General features: G+C 40.7%; 1 pseudogene; it reads right to left on the bottom strand.

Moving 5' to 3' along the window:
* Nucleotides 1–336: 336 nt before the first annotated feature.
* LOC110593095 lies at nt 337–683 on the bottom strand (annotated as a pseudogene).
* Between the last annotated feature and the right edge of the window lie 7,537 nt (nt 684–8,220).

The following is an 8,220-nucleotide window of genomic DNA, read 5'->3' as shown; positions in this document are numbered from 1 at the left end:
CACAAGCAGGGGGAGTGGGAGAGGGAGAAGCAGGCTTCCTGCAGAGCCGGGAGCCCAATGCGGGGCTCCATCCCAGGACTCTGGGATCATGACCTGAGCCGAAGGCAGACACTTAACGACTGAGCCACCCAGGCGCCCCTCTTTTTTTAACAGAATAAGAATTTTGATTTTTTCTTACTCAAAAGAGCTTCATTTTTTTTTCTTTTTTTTTTTTTAAGTAGGCTCCATGCCCAACATGGGGCCCAATGTAGGGCTCGAACTCACAACCCGAAGATCAAGACCTGAGCTGAGATCAAGAGTCGGATGCTTAGCCGACTGAGCCACCCAGGTGCCCCTTTATTTAGCTTTCTGACTCTGCGCTTGTACCTTCAACACTTTCACAACAATTTTCTGCTCCTCAATAAGGAATGCACACTTGATCCTGTCACAAACACACTTAGCACACATGGAACCACCATAGGCCCTGCTGACGTATTTTTTCATTTTAGACAACCTCATAAGAACTGTAGGTGTCACCGCTCCTTGAAGTTGGCCTGGGCACACGCCACAGTGGATTTTGGTGCTTTCCCAACCTTCTTGGTATAAAGGTAAACGATTTTACTACCAAGGGTTCTGGACAGCCTAGTTTTGTTAGAGGCTGTATCGTAGGACAGACTACGACGGTATGTCAAACACTGGACCATTCTGGATGCTGTAGATGCCATCTCCGGAAGAGTCACCTTAACCATTTTTAATGGTTCAATGACATTAAGTACATTCACATTATTGTGCAACCAATCTCCAGAACTCTTTTCATTTTATTTTTATTTTTATTTTTTTAAGATTTTATTTATTTATTTGAGAGAGAGAGAATGAGAGAGAGCACATGAGAGGGGGGAGGGTCAGAGGGAGAAGCAGACTCCCTGCCGAGCAAGGAGCCTGATGCAAGACTCGATCCAGGGACTCCAGGATCATGACCTGAGCCGAAGGCAGTCACCCAACCAACTCAGCCACCCAGGCGCCCCAACTCTTTTCATTTTATAAACTGAAACTCTTTACCCATTAATGCCCCTTCTTCCTCCTCCCAACCCCTGACAACCACCATTCTATCCCTGAATTTCACTATTCTAGGTACCTCATATAAGAGGAATCATACAATATTTGTATTTTTGTGACTGATTTATGTCACCTAGCATAATGTCCTCCAGGTTCATTCATATTGTAGAATGTGTCAGAGTTTTCTCCCTTTTTTTTAAGGCTCAACAGTATTCCAGTGTGTTGGGGGGGGTGTGTGTGTGTACACACCACATTTTGCTTATCCATTCATCTGTTGTGAATAATGCTGCTATGAACATGGGTGTACAAATATCCCTTTGAGACCCTGCTTTTAATTCTTTGGGTTATATATCCAGGAGGAAAATTGCTGGATCACACGGTAATTCTATTCTTAATTTTTGGAAGAACCACCATACTGCTTTCCACCATTTTATATTCCTACCAACCGAGCACAAGAGTTCCAATTTCTCTATATCCTTGCCAACATTTGTTTTCTGTGTTTTGGGTTTTTTAATAGTAGCCATTCTAATGGGTATAAGGTGCTGTTTCGTTGTGGTTTTGATCTGTATTTCTGTAATGATTATGATGTTTGCATATATTTTTGTTTGCTTTTTGGCCATTTGTATAATTTAACAAGTCCTTTGCTCATTTTTAAATTGGATTGTTTGTTTTGTTGTTGTTGTTGAGTGCATGGGTTTTTGCATTCTTTTACTTCATCCTTCCTGTAGCCTTATATTTAAGGTGTGCCTATTGAGCTTTTTAAAAAGTCTAGTTTGAGGGGTGCCTGGGTGGCTCAGTCGGTTAAGTGTCCAACTCTTGATTTCAGCTCCGGTTGTGATCTCATGGGTCGTGGGGTTGAGCCCTGTGTTGAGCTCCGTGCTCTGCGGGGAGTCTGCTTGGAAGATTCTCTCCCGATGCCCCTCCCCCTTCTCTATCTCTCTCAAGCAAATGAATAAATTTTTTTAAATCAATCAATCAATCAATCAATCAATCAATCAATCATCTAGGTTGAGGGATACCTGGCTGGCTCAGTCAGAAGAGCCTGCAACTCTTGATCTCAGGGTCATGAGTTCGAACCCCACATTGGGGGTAGAGATCACCTAAAAATAAATAAATAAAGCTTGTAAAAAAAAAACCTAGTTTGAGAATCTTTCTTTTAATTGGAGTATTTAGCCTAATTATAATTACTAATTATTATCTACTGCTGCATTACAAATTACCCCAAAACTTAATGGCTTAGACCACAATAAACATTTGGCAGAAGCTTAGCAGGATGGTGTCTGGCTCATGGTTTCTCATGAGGTTTCAGTCAAGCTATCAGTGAAGGCTACAATCATCTAAAGACTTGTCTGGGACTGAAGGGTCCACTTCTATGGTATCTCACTAACAGGGCTGTTGGCAGGAGGCCTCAATTCCTCGCCATATAAACCTTTCCATAGGACTGTTTGAGTGTCCTCACAGCACGACAGCTGGCTTCTCCCAGGGTGAATAATCCGAGAGAGAAAGCAAGGAAATGTCTATGTAGTCTTTCATGATCTACTCTCAGAAGTCACATACCATCACTTCCATTACATATATTAATTAGAAGCAAGTCACTAAGTCACTCAAGGCAAGGGAAATTAGGCTCCACCTTTTCAAAGCAGAAGTAGTCAAAGAGTTTGTGGATATATCTGAAAACCGCTACCATCTCTCTGATCAGAAATTATTTACATTTCGGGGCACCTGGGTGGCTCAGTCGGTTAAGCGTCTGCCTTTGGCTCAGGTCACGATCCCGGGGTCCTGGGATCGAGCCCCAAGTCGGGATCCTTGCTCAGTGGGAAGTCTGCTTCTCCCTCTCCCTCTGCCCCTGATTGTGTGCTCGCTCGCTCTCTCTCACTCACTCTCTCAAATAAAATAAACTTTAAAAAATCTAAAAAATTTTAAAAAAGAAATTATTTAATTTCTCATACATGCAAAATACATTTACTCTTCTATGATCATCCAAATTCTCAACCTGTTACAGCATCAATTCCAAGTCCAGAATGTCATCATTTAAATTAGATCCAGGTGCAGATAAAGCTCCTTGGATCTGGTTTCTCAAGTAAAGTACCTCTTGATTGGAAACCCTATGAAGTAAAGAGATAGGCTTTCCATACATTCAACGTACAGTGGCTTAGGATAAGTGCTATAGACCCTCCCATTCAAAAAAGGGGAAAATAGGAGGCACACAGGAGTTAATGGTCCACAGCAATTCTGAAATTCAGCTGGGCACAAGCTCACAGCTCCTTGATTAGGACTAAGGTCTCAGAATAATCCTGCATGATTCCCAACTCTATTGAACTCTTGGTTCTGCCATCTAAGTCATCCTTCTTCATCCATGAAAGGTAGGTTGTGTTTTCAACTGGTTAGTTTTTTTTTTTTCTTTTTTTAAAGATTTCATCCACTTATTTGACAGAGACCCTGGGACCCAGGGATCCCAGGCCCCTGAGATCATGATCTGAGCCAAAGGTAGCTGCTCAACCGACTGAGCGACCCAGGTGCCCTCAACTGGTTAGTTTTATCACCTTTCTTACTGCTAGTAGATTTGGGGAGGCAGGGGGTGGCTCATAGGCCTCTTTTCATTCTATGTGGTTTTAGTCCCTTGTAGTCCAAACTGGTAGTGGTTCTGTCAATATAATTATTTAAAAATTTTTGTGGGTCTATTATTGATCTTATTATTATTGGAACTTCACTCCCTTAAGCAAAAGCTATACCCACAAGTCTCTTCTGGATAATCCCTACTCTATCTTGGGATTTTGCTGAGACTGGAGGAGGAACAGTGATTTTATGGACTGCTGCAGGTCTACACATACACACACAGCTGGTGCTCACTCTGCACACTTCCAACATGCATGAATTTCAGTTATCATAGTTTAATAAAATAACACCAGTGCCCCAACAACATAGTTCTAATTTTAGTTACCACAGTATATTACTGGTGAGTAATTAAGTGTATAAAGTGCAAACTTCATCGCTAGCAATTTAGTCCACAAATCACCATGTGAATAAGGTGCATGTCATGACCAGTGACTAATCATGTCATGTCTTTCAAAATCTGTTGGAGATTGGTCATTGTATATCTGTCATTCAATCCACTCACAGACAGCAAATCAGTATTTGTGTTTCCTCCTTGTCTCCCAGTGATAAACCCATATGACATTTTACAAAAAGGGAAAATTGAAAGAGAGAATTGACCAACAAAGATAAAAGTGAAGCAAAAAAAATGAAAAATGAAAATGTTAGAAGTGAAACTGGACGTGATTAGAAGATTTGAATAGAGTGACAACAAAGCAAAGATAGCAAGAGACCTAGACTCATATGAAGCTATCCTATGAACCATATTGAAAAAGTACGAGGAATATGAAAAAAACAAGGGGAAGTCACTCCAACAGCTTTTCGTGTAAATTGCCCAAGAAACAGAAAACCACTTATGGATGAAGTGGAGTGTTTACTTGCACTTCTGACTGAAGAACATAATAACTTTTTTTTAAATCTGTTTGGCTAACATTCAGGCCAGAGCATTGAAGCTAGTAGCCACATTGGAAGAAAATGATCATTGTAAGTAGACTGAAGAAAACCCTTTCACTGCTGTAATGGCTGGTTCTACCATTTCGGAAATCAGCATGAATTGATTAATATTTTTTAAATTTTTATTTATTTATTTGAGAGAGAGGGAGCATGCATGAGCTGGCAGAGGGGCAGAGGGAAAGAGGCAGACTTCCAGTGGAGCAGGGAACCTGACACAGGGCCTGATCCCAGGACCCCGGGATCATGACCTGAGCCGAAGGCAGACGCTTAACCAACTGAGCCACCCAGGTGCCCCTGAATTGATTAATATTAAGCTAAACTGGTGGGACTACTAGTGCAGAAGAGGGCACTGCTGTGACATTTGCCTCCTGATTCTAAGGCAGGTAGTTATGCAAAAACATGAAGATGCCCTGGAGGAAATGATGCTGGTAAAAAAAAATTATCGTTAAAGGAACTCTCGGAGATATTTCATGACATCGAAAGCTCGAAGGATAAAATGCTGGTAACAGACCCAAACTTAGTGAGGAATATGACAGTTCATCAAGCTGTAGAAAAGATTCTTGCTCTGTAAGTTATATGATGAGAAGGCAAGCATTGTTGAAACGTTTTTTACAAAGAAATAAAACATTTTAATTTTTCAGGGTTTTTAATGTTTTAAATAACAGTGTACTAAATGAATATTAACTTTTCTTTTTTCATTTCTCTATACACTTATAACAGTAGAGAGTTTTTAATGTTTTGACCAAAATATTTAAAGATCACAGAACAATCATACTTCTTCTCACTGAGTATTCAGATCGCTTTGAATGGTTTCAGCTTGCACGGTCGTTTTTACAGTCCTGCAGTACCGTGCAAAGCAAAGACTGCCTATATATATTTATTACAGAGATTTGACCTTCTGTAATTATTAGCTGGTTAAGCAGTCTCTGGAAGGCTGTTGTCTTCACATCTGGTGCTAGAGCTTGAAATCTACAGGGCAGGCATTTGGGCATGGACAATGGATTTAGATTGGACATGAGGAAAAATAAGCTGGAACTCACAAGCGTGAGCTGAGGTCCACGAGGACGGACAGAAGCCCCCGTCAGTTTTTGCTGCCTCTAATGTTGATGGGGTGGGTGCCCTGCAGAAGCCAGGGCTCTTTGCACAGAGTTAATCACCCACACCTGGCCCAGGAGTCAGAGAAGCTGAAGGAAGATCAGGGGAAGGCAAGGCAGTTACACCCATGCCCACTGCCCATGCTAATGAGATGAGACAGCAGATAACTGGCAACAGGTGTCAGCTACAAAATGGCCACTGCTTCACTTCCGTCCCCTTAATCTCCAGCAAGAATCTCTCTTGTGGCCCATGCTAATTGGAAACATACTGAAAAGGGAACTCTGGGAAATGTAATTCAGCCTAGCCAAGCTGATACACTTTAAAGCTGTCATACTTAACTCTATAGCTTATTGGTTATGAATACATGCCCCAGAGACAGACTTTCTAGCTCCTCTATCTCAGGCTGTGTGTCCAAGGGTAAGTTAGTTTTTCTGTACTTCAGTTTCCTTGTCTATTAAATGAAGATAGGACTTACCTTAGAAGATTTGTGTGAGGTTTATTACTCAAAAAGTTGAAAATAGAGCTACCCTACAACCCAGCAATTGCACTACTGGGTATTTACCCCAAAGATACAAACGAAGGGATCCAAAGGGGTATGTGCACCCCGATGTTTATAGCAGGAATGTCCACAATAGCCAAATTATGGAAAGAGCCAAGATGTCCATCAACAGATGAATGGATAAAGAAGATGTGGCATATATATACAATGGAATATTATGCAGCCATCAAAAAATGAAATTTTGCCATTTGCAATGATGTGGATGGAACTAGAGGGTGTTATGCTAAGCGAAATAAGTCAATCAGAGAAAGACATGTATCATATGACCTCACTGATATGAGGAATTCTTAATCTCAGGAAACAAACTGAGGGTTGCTGGAGCGGTGGGGGGTAGGAGGGATGGGGTGGCTGGGTGATAGACATTGGGGAGGGTATGTGCTATGGTGAGCGCTGTGAACTGTATGAGACTGATGAATCACTGTACCTCTGAAACAAATAATACATTATGTGTTTAAAAAAAAAGAAGAAGAAGAAGATAGTAGGAAGGGAAAAGTGAAGGGGGGAAAATCGGAGGGGGAGAAGAACCATGAGAGACGATGGACTCTGAAAAACAAACTGAGGGTTTTAGAGGGGAGGGCATGGGGAAATGGGTTAGCCTGGTGATGGGTATTAAGGAGGGCACGTTCTGCATGGAGCACTGGGTGTTATACTCAAACAATGAATCATGGAACACTACATCAAAAACTAATGATGTAATGTATGGTGACTAATATAATAAAATAAGATTTAAAAAAAGGAAGATTTGTGTGAGGTTTAAATGAGGTAATATATATTAGCTGTTGATTATATTATTGATATATTATCAATAAAACTTAGTCTATTGGAAAAGCTCAATAAATATCAATTATTATTAGTTGTGTGATCATGGGCAAATCATTTAATCTTTTTGATCCCTGGATTTTTTCATCTGTAGAATGGGGATAACTTCCTTAGCTGATTTCAAAGGCTTCTATTGAGAATCCAATGAAATGACCCATCTTAAAGTCTTACTCAAATGTGAATAGTGGTGATGGTGATGATAAGCACCTCTCTTAGCTCCCAGCGTTGGGACTGATACCTACCCCAGTGACTAATTTAAAGAGCTCTTCAGAGATTATTCATTAGAAAAGTGGTTCTCCAAATAGATCATATTAATGTAAGATGTTGATAATAGGGGAAACTGGGTACTGGGGGGGGTATGTGGAACTCTCTGTACTATTTTTGCAATTTTTCTCTAAAACTAAAACTACTCAAAAATTTTAAAAAATATTTTAAAAACCCAATCATAAAAATAAAATTAAATTTAAAAAAAGAACATAGTTCTCAAACTTTAGCAGGCATCCGAATCCCCTGAAGTGCTTGTTAAAATGCACCTCACTAGGCCCACTCCCTGAGTGGTGATTCACTAGGTCTGGGGTGGGGCCAGAGAGGTTGCATTTCTAAAACACAGTGCTGACTCTGCTGATCCGAGGATCACACTTTGAGAAACACTGACTTCATATTTCAACTATATGGGCTTTCCTGTATTTCCCATGAACAGAGGCTCCCACTCATCATAGCCTGTCATTTCTTGGCTCATTCTGTCCATGACATCATCCAACATTGACTTACCAGGCAAGAAGAAGGAGACAATTGATGACCAATTTATTCACTCAGCAGGACAGTTAAACAGGGCCCAGAAAATTCCTTTTACCTTCCTCCCCCTTTTCTCCATCCTCTTCAAAGCTCTAGGCCGTTGTACCCAAAATAAATAAATAAATAAACTAATAATAATAATAAATAAAAATTAAGTCAACTATATTTCAATTTCAAAAAGGCTCTAGGCTATGGATCAAGCCATGCTTAAACTAATACACACGCACACACAATTAAATATATAAATTTCATTATAAAGAAAAATGTGCTGGGGTGCCTGGGTGGCTCCGTCAGTTGAGTGCTTGACTTTTGCTCAGGTCATGATCCCGGGGTCCTGGAATGGAGCCCTGTGTCAGGCTGCCCACTCAGTG

This window comes from Neomonachus schauinslandi, chromosome 15, assembly GCF_002201575.2.
Source record: "Neomonachus schauinslandi chromosome 15, ASM220157v2, whole genome shotgun sequence".
Taxonomy (NCBI): Eukaryota; Metazoa; Chordata; class Mammalia; order Carnivora; family Phocidae; genus Neomonachus; species Neomonachus schauinslandi.
Note: the sequence above shows the minus strand (reverse complement) of the source record. Positions and strands in the feature narration are given on the sequence as shown.